Source organism: Idiotropiscis lumnitzeri, unplaced genomic scaffold, assembly GCF_059441095.1.
Source record: "Idiotropiscis lumnitzeri isolate Australia: NSW breed Sydney's pygmy pipehorse unplaced genomic scaffold, RoL_Ilum_1.0 HiC_scaffold_66, whole genome shotgun sequence".
NCBI classification, from domain to species: domain Eukaryota; kingdom Metazoa; phylum Chordata; class Actinopteri; order Syngnathiformes; family Syngnathidae; genus Idiotropiscis; species Idiotropiscis lumnitzeri.
In genome coordinates this window covers 89,741-105,841 of record NW_028283604.1, presented here as the reverse complement: position 1 = coordinate 105,841, position 16,101 = coordinate 89,741, and the positions used below count along the sequence as shown (strand labels likewise).

The 16,101-nt window shown below is 40.9% G+C and overlaps 1 long non-coding RNA gene across 2 annotated transcripts in view; it reads left to right on the top strand.

The window, feature by feature from the left end:
• The window catches only part of LOC148315654 (uncharacterized), a 29,320-nt gene extending 14,140 nt beyond the window's left edge, over positions 1 to 15,180 (top strand). The window contains exons 4-5 of one of the 2 annotated variants that reach the window (XR_015840714.1): positions 816 to 935; positions 1,542 to 1,638. This is a non-coding gene — a long non-coding RNA (uncharacterized LOC148315654). Of the gene's footprint in view, positions 1 to 815; positions 936 to 1,541; positions 1,639 to 14,963 lie in introns of those variants that run through there. The other variant, XR_015840715.1, reaches the window with a different exon arrangement.
• Positions 15,181 to 16,101: the final 921 nt, after the last annotated feature.

The following is a 16,101-nucleotide window of genomic DNA, read 5'->3' as shown; positions in this document are numbered from 1 at the left end:
GTGCTGACGAAAAGGCAAGCGCTCCTCCTCTCATCGCGTCCTTATTAAGACAGAAAAAAGACGCTGTTGAATTTGACCTATTCGCAGTTCGAGCAGGTGCTTAACGCTGGAGAATATCACCACTTCGAAGTTCGAACTGCTGTTGAAACGGAGAGGTAAGTGTTTTTCGTTGGGGTTTTTTCAAAACATGCGTCGAGTGCATTTGTTCATAGTTAGAGATAGTTGTGTGGAAAACACTATACAAAGTAGCACCATGGATGTGGGCCTACAACACTGGCCTAGCAAACATGTGCTCCTACATCGACATAATTGACGAGCTCCAGTTAAGCATTGAATAATTATAAAACGTCATGGTGCTTTTACTCATTTAAAGAACTAAACCGACGCGTATTGTCATCCGGTGGTCAGGTTTGCATTGAATGTGAGCACGAGGGACGCTAGCTTGTTGCGTTAGCTTTGCGGAGCTAACAGCTTGCACTTTTGTTATAGAACCACAGAATGCAAGTACCATGATAATTTCTGTCATTAATTTTTGTGTAAGACACGATGTTCACTGGTTAATTACATGATTCTTAAAGCAAAGGTTACTGTGAATGCAATTTTGGTAAGATTTTTGTAGTCACACTGCATAAATCTGTCTGTGTCTGTTGTTTAAACTTCAATATAAACTATTATGGTTGAAATCGTTAATTGGGATGGAGGAATTGATATTTTTTTAATTTATAATTTATTTTTCTTACACTGATATTGTTAAAACTCCATTTAGCCCATAGTATTAATAATTCTCAACACAATACTGTCTTTTTTCTTTATAGAATAAACAATGCCTTCCCTGAGATGCAGGAAGTCCCCAAAGCAGGATACTATTGAACATGCAGTCAAGGGTCTGGACAAGACTGCAGAGTTAGAAGCGAAGTATATAAACTAATTTAAAGGTATGATGTTAACGCTTTTGCTAAGATATATTATTGTTTTCTGATAACCAAGCTGACATCGTTTTTTAAGTGGTTATTTTACATTAAGAGTGTCTTGACCTTTTCTTTTGCCACTTTTGTCAGTTTCAAGTTATTTCAGTGAGTGTGAAACCTGATGGTAGGAGTTCTATCTAAATTAAGGCTGTACTTGATGACGCCCTCCGGCATTTTTATACCACAATAGACCGGTGAACAAGTCCGATATTGATAGTCTAGTGTAAAGCACGTAATACGTCACAGAGATCACGTGACGCGATCCAATATGACTGTGTACAGTGTATGTCATTGTTTTGAAACTAAATAATCTTAAAGTTTTTTTTTACGTAACCAGGTGCAATTGACATTTGTACTTTCAGTCCTAATACATACTGGCTAATGCAATGCTGGAAAATGAATTTTGGCTGGTCTGTTCCTTTAAAATCATAAAGAAGGGCTCTGCTCTATCCCTCACAAGAAGCAATGTTTCAAACCACCCTACATTAGTATAGTGGCCCAAATGAATATGATGACTCCTTATTTGTGTGCTTAAAAATATGACGAAGCTAACTTGATTTCCCTGTTAACTAGGTCGAGGAGTATTTACCAAGGCCCCTTTCAGGAAAGACGACTTTATTCTTTATTATGGAGTACAGAGGAAAATTGATAGATTCTGATGAATCTCAACGCAGGAAGATGGATGGAAGAGGCACTGTCTTTTTGTTTGACTTCCGCCGGCAAGAAAAAACTTGGAGGTGAGGCAAAGATTGAGATGTTATCTTATTTTTGTTTTTATTTAAAAAAATAAACACATACTCATCCCATAAGTGTTAGGGGAAAAATCATTCTCTAAGCAAAAATGTATAATTACTTTTATTCATGCGTTGAATCTGTACAAATGAAAATATAGATCATGAAGTCTCAAAGACAAGCTGTTAATAGGGTCTGATTCCAATAGAAATTTCTTGTATGATTTGATTTAGATTTAAAAATTGTGGATTTCCTATTTTTATGTTTTGTGTACACAAGATTGTCTCAAAGATTAATTTCTGACATTGATTGAATAATTGTTTTTTTTTTTTTTAATCTATTTTAAGTGTTGATGCAGCTCAAGAAGATGGCAGTCTGGGAAGACTGGTTAATGATGACCACATGCACCCCAACTGTAAAATGAAGAAGATGACAACAGAGGACAGACCACACCTCTGTCTGTTTGCGCTCCGAGACATTGATGTTGGCGAAGAAATAACTTAAGACTATGGACCAGCTGGCCTTGGAGAACACAGGTTTGTAAGATGCATCTTTAAGTACAATAACAGAGCCCACTTGTGGTGTTCTGGTGATGTAGTTTCCAATTAGTTTGGCAATCTAATAAATGTATGTGAAGTTTCTATGGAAGTTGAACATGATGACTGACTGGGGGAGTTCTCCATTGTCCACTATCTGTAATTCAAATTTGTGGGTCTGAGTCAAAGTTTGGCTCTGCAGGAACAACGAACTGGTCAGGGAGTGACAGTATTACAAAGTTCTGCGTTACTCCTTTCTGGGCGGTGGCCCTGTTAGGCCATCATATGCCATATTGCAAATATCCCCATTGTGGGACTAATTAAGGACATCTTTATGTTGTGGTTTCCCTACCAGAACCAGCACCAACCCTGTATATTCATGATATAAAACACTGTTTCAATTTGATATTTAGCCTTTCTATACTGTAAAAATAGAAGACCCCAGGCTTTCCTGCGCGCCCTTGCCCAATTGGTGGTGTTCAGGAGACAACCTGGGACTGAAATATCAGTCACAACCAGTGTTGTTTTCGTCACTGATGACTATGACGAAAATACTTCGTTAACGCCCCTTTTTTAATGACGATGACAAGCTATACGAGGTTCTTTTATGACGAAAACATGACGTGATGTACATGAATTTTTTTCGTTGACTAGACAAAATTGTTAGCATGTGGTTCATAAATTATTTTATGTTGCTTTTAGTGAAATAAAGCCACAACAGTTGCCCAACAAAATGTTTTGCTTCTCTGCTTATTTTGGAGCAGTGAGTATTGATTCCACTGTTGCCACTTTTTTCTGTTTGTAATGAAGAATCCTTAGTAGTCCATCCAAAAGTCTTTGTTATTGGGTGGAAACCTTGAATGCCTTGTTTTAACTCAAATGGACTTAAACCCATCCATCCATCCATCCATCCGTTATCTGTACCGCTTCTCCTCACTAGGGTCGCGGGGGGTGTTGGAGCCTATCCCAGCTGTCTTCGGCAGTAGGCGAGGTACACCCTGAATTGGTGTCCAGCCAATCGCAGGACATGCATAGACGAACAACCATCCACGCTCACACTCATGCCTCGGGGCAATTAGAGTGTCCAAGCAACTTGCCATGCATGTTTTAAGAATATGGGAGGAAACCGGATTACCCAGAGGAAACCCACGCAGGAAGGCCGGAGCCAGAATCGTACCTACGACCTCAATATTGTGAGGCCATCATGCTAACCAGTTGGGCCACCGTGCCGCTTGGACTAAAACCTTTGTGAATAAATTGACGAAAACTAGGGTAAAACTTTTTTTGCGTTTCCGTCGATTAAAACTGGACTAAAACCCTTTTTTTAGTTTTCGTTGACTAAAACTGGACTAAAACTATAACGAATTGGGATGACTAAATGTGATGTAAACAAATCAGCACTTTGTCCAAATGACTTGGACAAAATCTAAAATGCCTGCCAAAAACAACACTGGTCACAACACGTGTCTACAGAAGATTAATTGGCATGGGCGAAATTAATTAGTTTTATTTCATTCATGAGCTTATGTTTTGTTTTGGGTGGCTAAGGCTTAAAATGTGTAAAAATCTAATCCAACCTCAAATATAATTAATTCAATAAATTTATGATGCTACTAAAACATCGAAGCAGCCTCCTCCAGGCTTTACAGACTCAGAAATGGAGGTATGCGTATCGTGTGCTCATCCTGTCGTGTCTCGAGATGTTAAAATTGCAGTTAGATAGACGTGTGCTGATTAGACAAGACTTCTAATATATCTGGTGTCACAGGATATTTGTCAGTGAATGTGTATGTCTGGTTTGAGGCTCACTCAGCTTTTTCTTGTGTTGTGGGGTCCAGTTGAGTTGAATTGCGAGTCAGGTATGTTGGCCATCTGACACCCAACTGTCAGGTTTGCGTTCGTGGGGACCCCGTAGAGCCATTTTTATTGTTGACATAAATCATAGCTAATCATCTTTTCCTTCATTATCATATGAAATACAGTTAGGAGTTGTATGTGCCTTTACTATGTTATAATCTTAGAACCTACCAGCCACTACAGCTGTCCGACAAGAAGACTTTTGGCTGTCCTGTGCTCCATTGCGGCCCTGGTGGCGTTCAAAAGACAACCTGTGACTGAAATATCAGTCACAACATATCTCTACTGAAGATTAATTGTCATGCGCTAAAGTAATTGGTTTTGTTTCATTCGTGAACTTGTTCGTTAAAATGTGTAAAATTCTGATCCATTTTCTTTTTTTTAATTCATTAAATTAATATTCAACTTGTTCATTAGGATGGAGGACAACCGACAATGACTGAATCGGCTGAGGTTGATGCCACCAGAACATCGAAGCAGCCTTCTCAAGGTTTGACAGACTCTGAAAAGGAGGTATGCGTATCATGTGGTCATCCTGTCGTGTCTTGAGATGTTAAAATTACAGTTAGATAGACCTGTGCTGGTTGGACAAGTTTTCTAATATATCTGGACATAAATCGTAGCTAATAATATTTTCCCTCATCATCATATGATATACAGTTATGCGTAGTGTATGTCTTTACTATGTTACAATCTAAGAACCTACCAGCCACTACAGTTCTCTCATTGGGAGACTTAAGCTTTCGTCAGGCTGTCGACTGCTGCATTGCCCTCTTATTGGCTTTAAGTACACAACCTGTAACTGAATTATCTGTCAGAACAGAACCTATGTGTCCACAGCAGGTGATTTGGCATGTGGATTCTTCAGATTTTTAGAAAATAGGTAAAATTGTGATCAAAAGTTTAAAATGTATAAAATTCTGGTATAGTTTGCAATAGTATATCTATTAAATCATTTCAAAACTTCTTAACAAGGATGGAGAACATTGGCTGTGACCGAATTGGTTGAGGTTTACATTACCAGGACCATTGAGCAGCCTCCTCGGGATCTACAAATTTAGGAATGAAGATATGCATCCCATGTTACAATCCTGTTATGGCCCGAGGTTTTGAAGTTGCAGTTACATATTGGGCTGGGCGATATGGCTGATAAGTACATAGCGATATAAGTATTTCATATGGGTCCATCGATACACATTGAATTCTTTTTTCATATTATTTTATTCATTATTTTTTTTATTTTCCAATATTTTCACTGCCCTGTTAAAAAAACATTTAATGTAGTTTTCCTCCCGGGAGCTTTTTGTTACGGTCAATTAAGTGTTTTTGTTAAATATAGCTGCGTAGAATAATTATATGCATTATTATCGTACCACAATGTTTTGGTTTTGCAAATAATTTCCTAAAATCATTCTAATTTTGTTATTACATTATTTTGTCATAATATCATTCATCAATATTTTAGTTTTTTTTTTTTTCAAATAGAATTAAGACCTTTTTCTGTGCAGATTCCTCTGGGGATTAAGTATTTAATGGGTTCTCAATTTTCTCTTGGACTCTGATGCAACCCAGTCTCCTCCCTTGGACAAAAAATATGGGCTGAATCTTCCTTGGAATAACGACACAGATTCTGACGAATCATTGTCAAATCCTGCCCCTGAACTTTGTGCCTCAGACCCAGACCATATTACTATCCCAAGGCTCAGGAGGACCAAAAGTATACAGGTAAACAACCCATATAGATTTCAGGGAATCTTACAAGCAAATTGCATATATTTTATTGGTCTCCTGCCTTCTATCCTTTATATTTCGTTGTTGTTGTTGTTTTTTAGATTAAAAAAACAGGCTGACTTTGGAATGGATAAGCATTATTACTCCAACTCAGATGACAGTGGAGATGAATATATTCCGGATACAAGTGAGGCCTCTGATTCAGACGGAAGTGAATCTTTGAAAATTGTGGACCCTCTCTTGAAGTCTAAGAATGCCTTCAGAGATTTTTCTCCCACACCACGAATCTCAAAAGCCACCTCAACGCAGGTTGTTAATCAAGGGCGTTCACCCGTTCGGAGGAGTAGCAGCACTGGTGTGATTCTTGAATTCTATGGCTCTTCAAATATTTGTGCAGTTTAACACAAATCATCCAAAATAGAATTCAAGCACATCTGTGACAGAAATTCAAATTCAGAAGTCAAAGAGAGAGAACAAAAAAAAAAATCTAATGCTGCGCTTCTTCCGAAGACATATACTGTAAACATTAAATGTATGTTAGGACAATCTTGAAAAAAGTATTAGAACACCCTTTACTTTTATTTCTTGTTAATTTTATTAACCAAAATATGTCCATTTTTATTACAGATTAATGAATACAAAATTAAAACTCTAATCAGCTACTTTTTAATCGTTATATTTGTATAAACAAATGTTATACATCTGTGTGTTAACTTATACAAGAAATGACGGAAAAGCAAGGGTGGTTTAGTATTTTTTTATCGTATATAGTCTGTATAATATCTTTAACCTATGCTGATGCTGTTTAATACTGATTTAAATAATAATAATAATGTCATAATCTGTTGGTTTTACATGAACAAAACCTTTCAAGCACTTTTTAAAATTCTAAATACTACCTCTTGTCAGTAAGTTGGTTCACAGCACTGCCTTGGAGTGAAAGTGTGTAGTGCTGAGACAGTCGGTATGTGCTGAGTCGTCTGACGTTTGTGTGACTGGTACCCAGGAAGGTAGCAAAACCAGGCAGTGTGTATGTCGTACCCAGGAAGGCAGAGAAACCAAGCAATATGTATGTGGTACCCACGAAGGCAGAGAAACTAAGCAGTGTGTATGTGGTACCCGGGAAGGTAGCAAAACCAGGGAGTGTGCATAGATACAGACCCCAAAAGTGATTAAAACCAAATAAAGTCCCCAGAAGATCATCTGTAGTCAGGTGAAGGACCCTGTACTTTGTTCAACTCATTTACTCCCTTAGACGTACAAAGACGTCTTTTAATGCAATGGCGCCCTCTACCAAAGACGTATAAGTACGTTTCCTGTCTTTTTTACGTCATAGTGTACATAAGGGTCTGATGCAACCTCTGACTGAGAATCAGCCTTGTCCGCATTGTGAATCATGTAAAAATCACCCAGCAGGGGGCAGAGGTGCAAAAGATCCGCCTTGAATCTGCGCCAGAGGTACAAATGGGGGGGCGGGATCCTGGGGTAGACTTATAAGTGTGGAGAGCAGCGTGGGTAGCAGCAGCATCGGCAGCACTAGCAGCAGTCGCATTAGTAGCGTTAGCAATGAAATCCTCCAAGCAAATGACGATCGAGGAATGCTTTTTTGTAAAAAAAAAAGCTTCCTAAAAGCATCAAGGCGATGGAGACGCTTTGGTTGAGAGGATGACGCTTCGTCGTCGTCACAACAAAACGGCGTCTAAAGAGGGTGCGCGTGCCTTGCGGCCTGCATCGCCTGCCTTCGGACAATAGCCAAAGCAGCTGAGAGTCCTCACCAGATCCCCCCGAACGAGGAGGTAAGCGCTCGCAAGTTACCATTGAACATGTGGTTTTACCCCTCATGCTTTTATTGTACATATCATGCATCTTGCGGGCAGAAAATGTCGCGTAAATGTGCAGTTAGACGCGAGCTTGCTCGCTGACTTCCTCATCCGGCCGCCTCTATTGCACAATTACACGCGAGCGTAAGTCCTCGCCGACGAGGAAGTAAACGCTCGCAAGTTACCATTAAACATGTGGTTTTAGCCCTCATGCTTTTATTGTACATATCATGCATCTTGCGGGCAGAAAATGTCGCGTAAATGTGCAGTTAGACGCAAGCTTGCTCGCTGACTTTCTCGTCCGGGCGCCTATTGCACAATTACACGCGAGCGTAAGTCCTCGCCGACGAGGAAGTAAACGCTCGCAAGTTACCATTGAACATGTGGTTTTAGCCCTCATGCTTTTATTGTACATATCATGCATCTTGCGGGCAGAAAATGTCGCGTAAATGTGCAGTTACGCGCGAGCGCATCTCCTCCCCGACGAGGAAACAACAATACTGAATGGTGTGGTAATCATGCATACTTTCTAAAATTCACAGATTGTGCATCCCGCGGCAAGAAAGTTCCTCCTCGTCTTGTTGGTGTAAAGAAAGGTAAATTATAATATGAAACTTCACACGCCAGCAATAAAATGCAGCAATAAATATATATTTCCAATTGTTTGTATTTCTGTAATTTACAGGTTGTGCATCAGGAAGCAGTGGTTCCGGATGGCGTCACACTGGATGGCAACCGAGGAAAATCGACTTTACAGCAACCCCTGGACCACTGAATGCCGCTGCCCATTTGGAGTCTGAGGAGCCAGCTGATTTCCTGCAGCTGTTTCTCACGGATGAGCTTCTGCAGCACATCGCGGATGCCAGCAATCACTTCCCAGACAATTATTTTCACACAAACCCCAGTGGACAAACACAAGCTCGCCTATTTTCCACGGACCAGCAAAGCCAGACCATAACGAAAGTGTCGGGTCTGTTTGTGCAAAGGCAAACGGAGTGAAACAAGAATGTGGTGTGAACTATGTTGTGTGCCCTTGCATCAAGGCAACTGTTTTATTTTATATCACACAAAAAAAAAGTATGTATGACACTGATGTATTTCATTTTTGTACATAGTTCAGCAGTTCAGTCGTTTAGTGTTATGTGCAAATAAATTTATTTTATCAAAAACATTTTTTGTGCTTTTTTTTGTTATTTTATAGAAGGCATGCATTATTTAGATGTTAGAGGTGTCATAAAAGCCATAAATAATAGTGTCAAAATTCAAATTATGGTCAAAATGCATCAGTTTACAAAAAGCTCATTTTCTCAGTTTTTTCCCCAGGGATTGGAGTTTTCATGAAATTTAGCTATTTTCAAATGCCGATTGCTCAAGAATGGAAAAAGATAGGAACAAACATTTTTTTCTGTTGAAAGAAGAGAGTCTCATCTTTCTTCGGGTGTGCTCCATGTCTATATAGCATTAGAATACTATATTCTGTGGGCCTTGCAATATTAGTCAAAACCCAGGAAAACGCTGGGATTGAGCGGGTTGCTCCAGTGAAAATGGCTGGTATTTAATGAGTTAAGACTGGTTAGGACATCCGGCTCGCAGTCCCAAGGTGCAGGGTTCGATCCCGGGACCCAGCTTTCCTGTGTGGAGGTTGCATTTGTGAGTGAGTTTGAGCGCAGATGGTTGTTCGTCTTTGCGTGCCCTGCGATTGGCTGGCAACCACTTCAGGGTGTGCCCCGCCTACTGTCCGTTGACAGCTGGGTAGGCTCCAGCACGCTATCCTTGTGAGAATAAGCGGATTGGATATTACATGTATGTGTTTATGCCCTAGGCCAGGGGAGGGCAAACTACGGCCCGGGGGCCACATGCGGCCCGTTAAGTTTTAATCCGGGCCGCCGAACTTGAAAAAAATTTAATGAATAAACCTTGTTAATGTTTTATTTTCTAAACACTGTGGTTTTCAAAGACAAATATTATTGTTGGAATGCTTTTATTCACTTTCATTTAAAATTAAATGTATTTTTTTTCTCAGATGAGGTGAGGTTTCCAAAACACTCCATCCATCTGCTCCTGGTCCGGCCCCTCTGTCATATTTTAGAACCCATTGTGGTCCTCCAATCAAAAAGTTTGCCCGCCCCTGCCCTAGGCTTTGTGTCTTTGCTTGGTTGACTGTGTAATGAGTGTATGAATGCATTTCTTTCTACCAGACACCTTGGACTTCCCATGGCAGATTAATAATCTATTTTATCTATCCATCAGGGTCACGAATGTCATTTGATGAGTAGAGAATTTAGAGTCTCCAATTAACCTAATATACATGGATTTGCGCATGGAAACCTGAGAAAAAGCCCTTAGTCCTACTTTTCCATCTGAACCACTTTATCCTCACGAGGGTCACAGCCGTGACATCCCAGCTGACTTCAGAAAGTAAGTGGGCGACGACTCATGATCTCTTGGTTGAATAATATTGTTAGGGGCTCAAAATGGCCCTCTACAATAAAATGGCAGAAGAATATTACATACTCTCTGGCAGAAGAATATTGCGTTTTTTTTGTTTTGTCCAATTAACTTAAATAAAACTTGGGAAAATTTAATGATTACATGTAAACCAGCTGGTCTTCCCCATACCAAGCCCTGGCTAAAACTGACTGAAAAATGCATGATGTGTGCCTTTTAAACTCCTCGGCCCATCCACTATGCCAGGGATGGGCAAACTTTTTGATTGGGAGGGGGGGGGCACAATGAGTCCTAAAATACATTTAATTTTAAACGAAAGTGAACAAAAGCATTACAACAATATATATGTCTTTGAAAAACCACAGTATTTAGAAAATAAACCATTAACAAGGCTTATTCATTTAATTTTTTTCAAGTTTGGGGGGCTGGATTGAAACGTTTAACGGGCCACAAGTGGCCCCCGGGCCGTAGTTTGCCCAAGTGCCCTAAGCCAATTGATTCTAAAAAATAACAGTTTTCTTCATCAAAACAACATTTTATGATCAACATAAATGTTAGTGAGTACATAAAGGTATACTCATTCGATCTATCATAACCCCATGCACTTAGACTGTACAAAAAAAAGAAAATTTTTATTTTAAAACCTAGTATTTCGCCATGACGTCACACGCTAGCGTCAAGTGCTTGGCGCTAAAAACCCGGAAGTAACAGCGGCGCTCGGTTTGAAAGTGGAGAGTTGTGCATGGTAGGCGAATTCGGGAGAAATGTTTGTTGAACACGAGGACTGTGGCGTAGAAGATGGTTTAACAGCGATCTAGTGCGCACCCAACCGTGATGGCTGACCAACGAAATAAATGCGGACCGACGGAGTGGACTGACAGGACGTGGAAAACAGGTGTGTGGCATGTGTGCGTGTGCACGAATGTGGGAGCGCGTTCACTATGGTGGCAGCGATCGCAAAGCAGCAGCACCACTCCTTGACAAAAGTATTGTACTTTCTCTGATGTTTTGGGTTTGCTCTGCTTTGGGGTTTGTAGTTCTGGCCACGCAAAAGTAACAAAGCAAGTTCTTGGATGTCTGCTTTTTTCTTGAACTGTTAATTGGTTAACATCGTGGCTCTTATTTTTATCTAATGTATGGAGTTTGGTGGCTATCTATATGCACAACTATATTAGTTGCACTTGAAATTGCATACAGAAAATTAGTATAAATAGGTTACGCTATAAAGTATAACAATATTAACAATCGTTATTGTTGTTACTGTTTATTTATTTTATTTTGCAATAACTGTGCTCCAAGCTTAGCTGTTGTGCCAGCTGCCAAGTAAAAATATGTAATCTCACTCAATAATAGGAATAAATACTTAACTAACATCTCAATTTTTCGGGTTGGGCTGTGGGGGAGGGGAGGGTGGCTGCCTGACATAAAGCAGACTGTCCTGCACATGCGCAGACCAGCCGAGTGTGTGAAGTGTGCGTAAGTGCAGTACCGGGACCGACCACTAGACAGCGATCCTGAGTAATTTTTCCGCACACACATTTCTAGCACACTCGTCTTGTTTTTGTGACCTTCCTGGGAAGCCCTGAAACTTTGACAGGACCTCCCCCTGAGCTTCTTATCACTGAATTCAATGCTCTTTTTTGTGGGGCCCAGATTTTTGGTCCCCACAAAAATTTTGGTCCCCTACAGTGGGTGTGCTGTCCGATGTTGGTCCCCAACATGTAGCTTATACAAACACACACACACACCCCTACTTGTTTTTGTGACATTGTTGGGCCACCTGAGCAAAACTCACATTGTGGGAACCACCCTTTCTAGTGGTTGTACAGCTCTGAAAAAAATCAGGCAGTGTCCAGGAATTTAGTTAAACACAAAAACCACTTCAAATTACCAATTAATGACCTGGAGGTCAAATGAGTGACTCAAGTGCATGTAATTCAGTCACTGTAGCCCAAAGATTCTCTGGGCCAGTGGATGAACCATTATTCGTCTTGGACAGCATTGAAGCAGGCCGTAGCCTGGTTTCTAAAGCTGAAAGACTTACTGACAGAGTAAAGGAAAATAGAAAGGAGTTAATCACATTAGGTGAAGAAGGCAAGATGAATTTATTCAAGAGAACTGTCAAAGGAAAGTATTTGACCTGCGACGACTTGGATAAAGCAGAAAGAGAACTTGTGAAATACTGTCAAAGGCGAAGTTTCAAAAAAAGATTTAGCCATATTTGAAAAACAAAAAAGGGTGAAGAAAAGTAGCCCACTTTACAAGTTCAATATAGTACTTCAAGATGGTGTCATGAGGGTTGGTGGACAGTTGAGCCACGCAGCCATGCCTGAAACAGCAAAACAGCAAGCCATCTTGCCAAGGATTCACATAACACAAAGCTAGTCCTGAGATACATTCATGAGATTACAGCTCACGCTGGAAGGAACCACATGATGGCTAATCTGCATCAACAGTTTTGGATACCTCGAGCTGCTAGAGTCATCAGAAGAGTGCTACCTGACGATCCGCCTTTCAAGAGAATTGGCGTTGATTATTTTGGTCCATTCTAAGTAAGTAGGGTTAGAGGACAAGTAAAGAGATACGGCGTGATTTTTACATGTCTCGCTGTACGAGCCGTACATCTGGAAATTGCATCTTCACGTGACACAGATGCTTGTCTCAACGCAATCCGAAGATTTCTTGTCAGAAGAGGACAAGTGAGAGAGATGTATTCTGATAACGGAACCAACTTTAGATCAGCTGACAGTGAAATGAAGAAATCAATCAAAGAATGGAACACTAAGTAAATCGAGAAACACTTGCTGCAAAAAGGTATTCAGTGGCATAGCAATCCCCCAGCAGGTTCCCACCACGGAGGAAGCTGTGAGCGACTTATTTGGTCTGTGAGAAAAATCCTGAATGTCACTGTAAAAGAACAAATTTCGGGTGAAGAAAGTCAATATACCTTGCTTGGTGAGGCTGAAGCAGTTATAAACAGCAGGCCTATCACAAGGACATCTTCCGACCTCAACGACTTGGAAGCACTCACACCCAACACTCTGTTGTGGCTGAAGGTCAAACCTGAGTTACCTCCTGGAGTCTTCTGTAAAGACGACCAATACGCCCCAATACGTACCTCTGGGAATGAGCTGGTCAGCTCTTTAAAGAGTATTATGTAAGTTGAAATACATTAATCCATTTTTCTTTTTTGGACCATCTTTAACTGTGTAGTGTGTAATGTCTAAAATACAAAATGATCAGATTTTAGGGTGCAGTTGACGACTGTGGCACAGGTCCTCGCTCTACAAGTGCTAATAGTCTTCGGCAAAGAGAAAAATCTGCCATAAGGTACAGAAAACATTGGCATCAGAGTAAATGGATGCATGTTTTTGCAATGTGCGAGGAAACTGGCGAACTTAGAGAAAACTACGCAGGCTTGGGAGAACATGCAAACTCTACACAGGAAGGCCGGAGCCGGAATCGATCCCACAACCTCTGCATTGTGAGACCATCGTGCTCACAAGTCGCCCACCGTGGCGGCCGTCCATTATGAATGCCATCCCACCATCCATTATCTGTACGGCTTCTCCTCACAAGGGTTGCGGGGGGTGCTGGAGCCTATCCCAGCTATCTTGGGGCAGTAGGTGGGGTACACCCTAAACTGGTTGCCAGCCAATCGCAGGTCACACAAAGACAAACAACCATCCGCGCTCACACTCACACCAATTTAGGGTGTCCAAACAACCTGCCATGCATGTGTTTGGAATGTGGGAGGAAACCGGAGAACCCACGCAGGCGTGTGGGAAACATGCAAACTCCAAACAGGAAAGCCGGAATCAATCCCGCGACCTCTGCATTGTGAGACCATCGTGCTAACAAGTCGCCCACCATGCATCCCTGCTAAATAAATGATTAATTTTTACATTTTAGTATTTGTAAGCGATCTTGTGTTCATGACAGCATTTTCAACAGTGTGGGTGTTTGTATGAAAGCATTTCACTCGTGTATGGGCATGAGCATGTTTCAGTTGTATTTATGAATAACAATAATTTCACAATTGTGCCTGAGCGCCTTTCACTGGTGTGTATGAGAATGTTTCACCTATGTGTATGAGCGCATTTGACGAGTGTATGAGCAACAACTATTTCACTAGTGTGTATGAGAGCGTTTCACTCGTATGTATGATAGCGTTTCATAAGTATGCATGAGCAACAACAATTTCACTGGTGTGTAAGAGTGCATTTCAGAAGTGTGAAGCGATTCCTGACTTTTGTCCCCAACGGCACCTCATACTCCCCATCTCCCGCTCACTTCTCCTGACCCCATGAGCCATCCCCGTTGCTACTACATGGAGATTTGATGTGTTTTTTTGTTTTTTTTTGTTATTAGCTTCTTCAACATCTCTTCTGATTCTCATCTCTTCTCTGGCGCTCGTCTCCGCCTGTCTGATTTGAAGTCGACCTCAGAATTTGCACTATTTTGACATGACTTCTGTGGTAATCACTACTGACATATTGTGTCATTTGCTCAATAATACATTAAAATTATAATAAATAATTAAAATGGGTCCGGTGCCGAGCTCTGGCTTCATATCTTTAAAAGTGGTCTTCTCAAATCTGTTACTAATGGCCTCTAAATCAGTTGTGGTAGAGAAGGGGCAAATTAGACCTTATGGCATCTTAATTTGGTCAAGTCTTGTACCCATTTTCAAGGCCAGCGACTATTGCTTTAGCTATATACAAGAAAAGGATTACTCTGAATATACACAACAACAAATCCCAGATGTCCAACCCAAATGTTGTTTCAAAATAATCCAGTTCAGATGATAAACAAATGTATTGGTATGTTGAGGTCATTATTTCAAATCAAAATATACACTTCTTTTTCAGACAATGGGGAGGATCGAAGAAGTGGAAAAGTTGCAGGAGTAACTTCAAAACAATGCAAAGAGACAGAATCTGGAAGAATGTCAAGTTTGTCCATGTTTATATTTCTGGAATTTAGTGGGCGTGCATCTCGAAATGTTTGGGGATGGTTCGGGCTGCCAGACAAGACTTTCACTGCGAGCGCTGGACCACTGGATGCTGCGGCAAACAGCGGACTTCTTGCAGCTATTTATTACCAACAAGCTACTCCTGCACATCAATGATGCGGATGGCACAGACTGCTTTGCAGACAATTATTTTGAGGCAAAACCAAGAGGTCTGTAAGCACTCTGAAAACAAAGTAAAATATTTGACACCCACGGCAAAAAAAGCCATGCTACAGCATAGGGCTGGGCGATAAACCGAAAATTTACCGTTACCGAAATTTATTACAATGACCGAAATCATTTTGCCCATGTCGGTAAATTCGATGAATAAAAAAAGAAAAGCCTTTTGTCTGCGGCAATGTTCATGCCCCTTTAAGACCGCTACAGCGCCTCTAGTCATGTGACTCCACCCGTCTGTCGCTCTCGTTGCTGGCGATTCAAATCCAGAAGCTTTCTCACCACCCACAACACAACCATGCTGTGCTGAAAGTTCAAAGTGAGAAGCAAGGTTCGACAAGTGACAACAGCCCATGAACGGAGGCGACACCATACGAGAGAACGTCTCAGAGGTGGACGCGATAGCTTAGCACATAGCTAAAGATAAAGCTCCTCTAGTTACGTGGCGCGCACAGGATTTAAACGCTTCATGAAAGCCGTATTTCCCGATATGGACTACATCGGGCCGGGAGCTTAGACATGTCAAGCATTTTGCATCTACATCCGACTTGTGGTCGGGTCGCAACATGGATCCCTGATTGAGCCTAACTGTGCATTACATAGATGACAAGTGGCGACTGCGCAGCAGAGTACTCGAGACGGCACATTTTCCCCGATAATACCCACTTGTTTATTTGGCTTGCATTGACATTTTCTTTCATTTTATTTAGCGTTTTTTTATTTGCCATTATTTACATCATGAGAGCATCTTGGCGCAATCTATTTGCAGAAAAAGATTTCGCAAGAGGTACCCTTTTTCTTTGTGACATTGTTCAAGT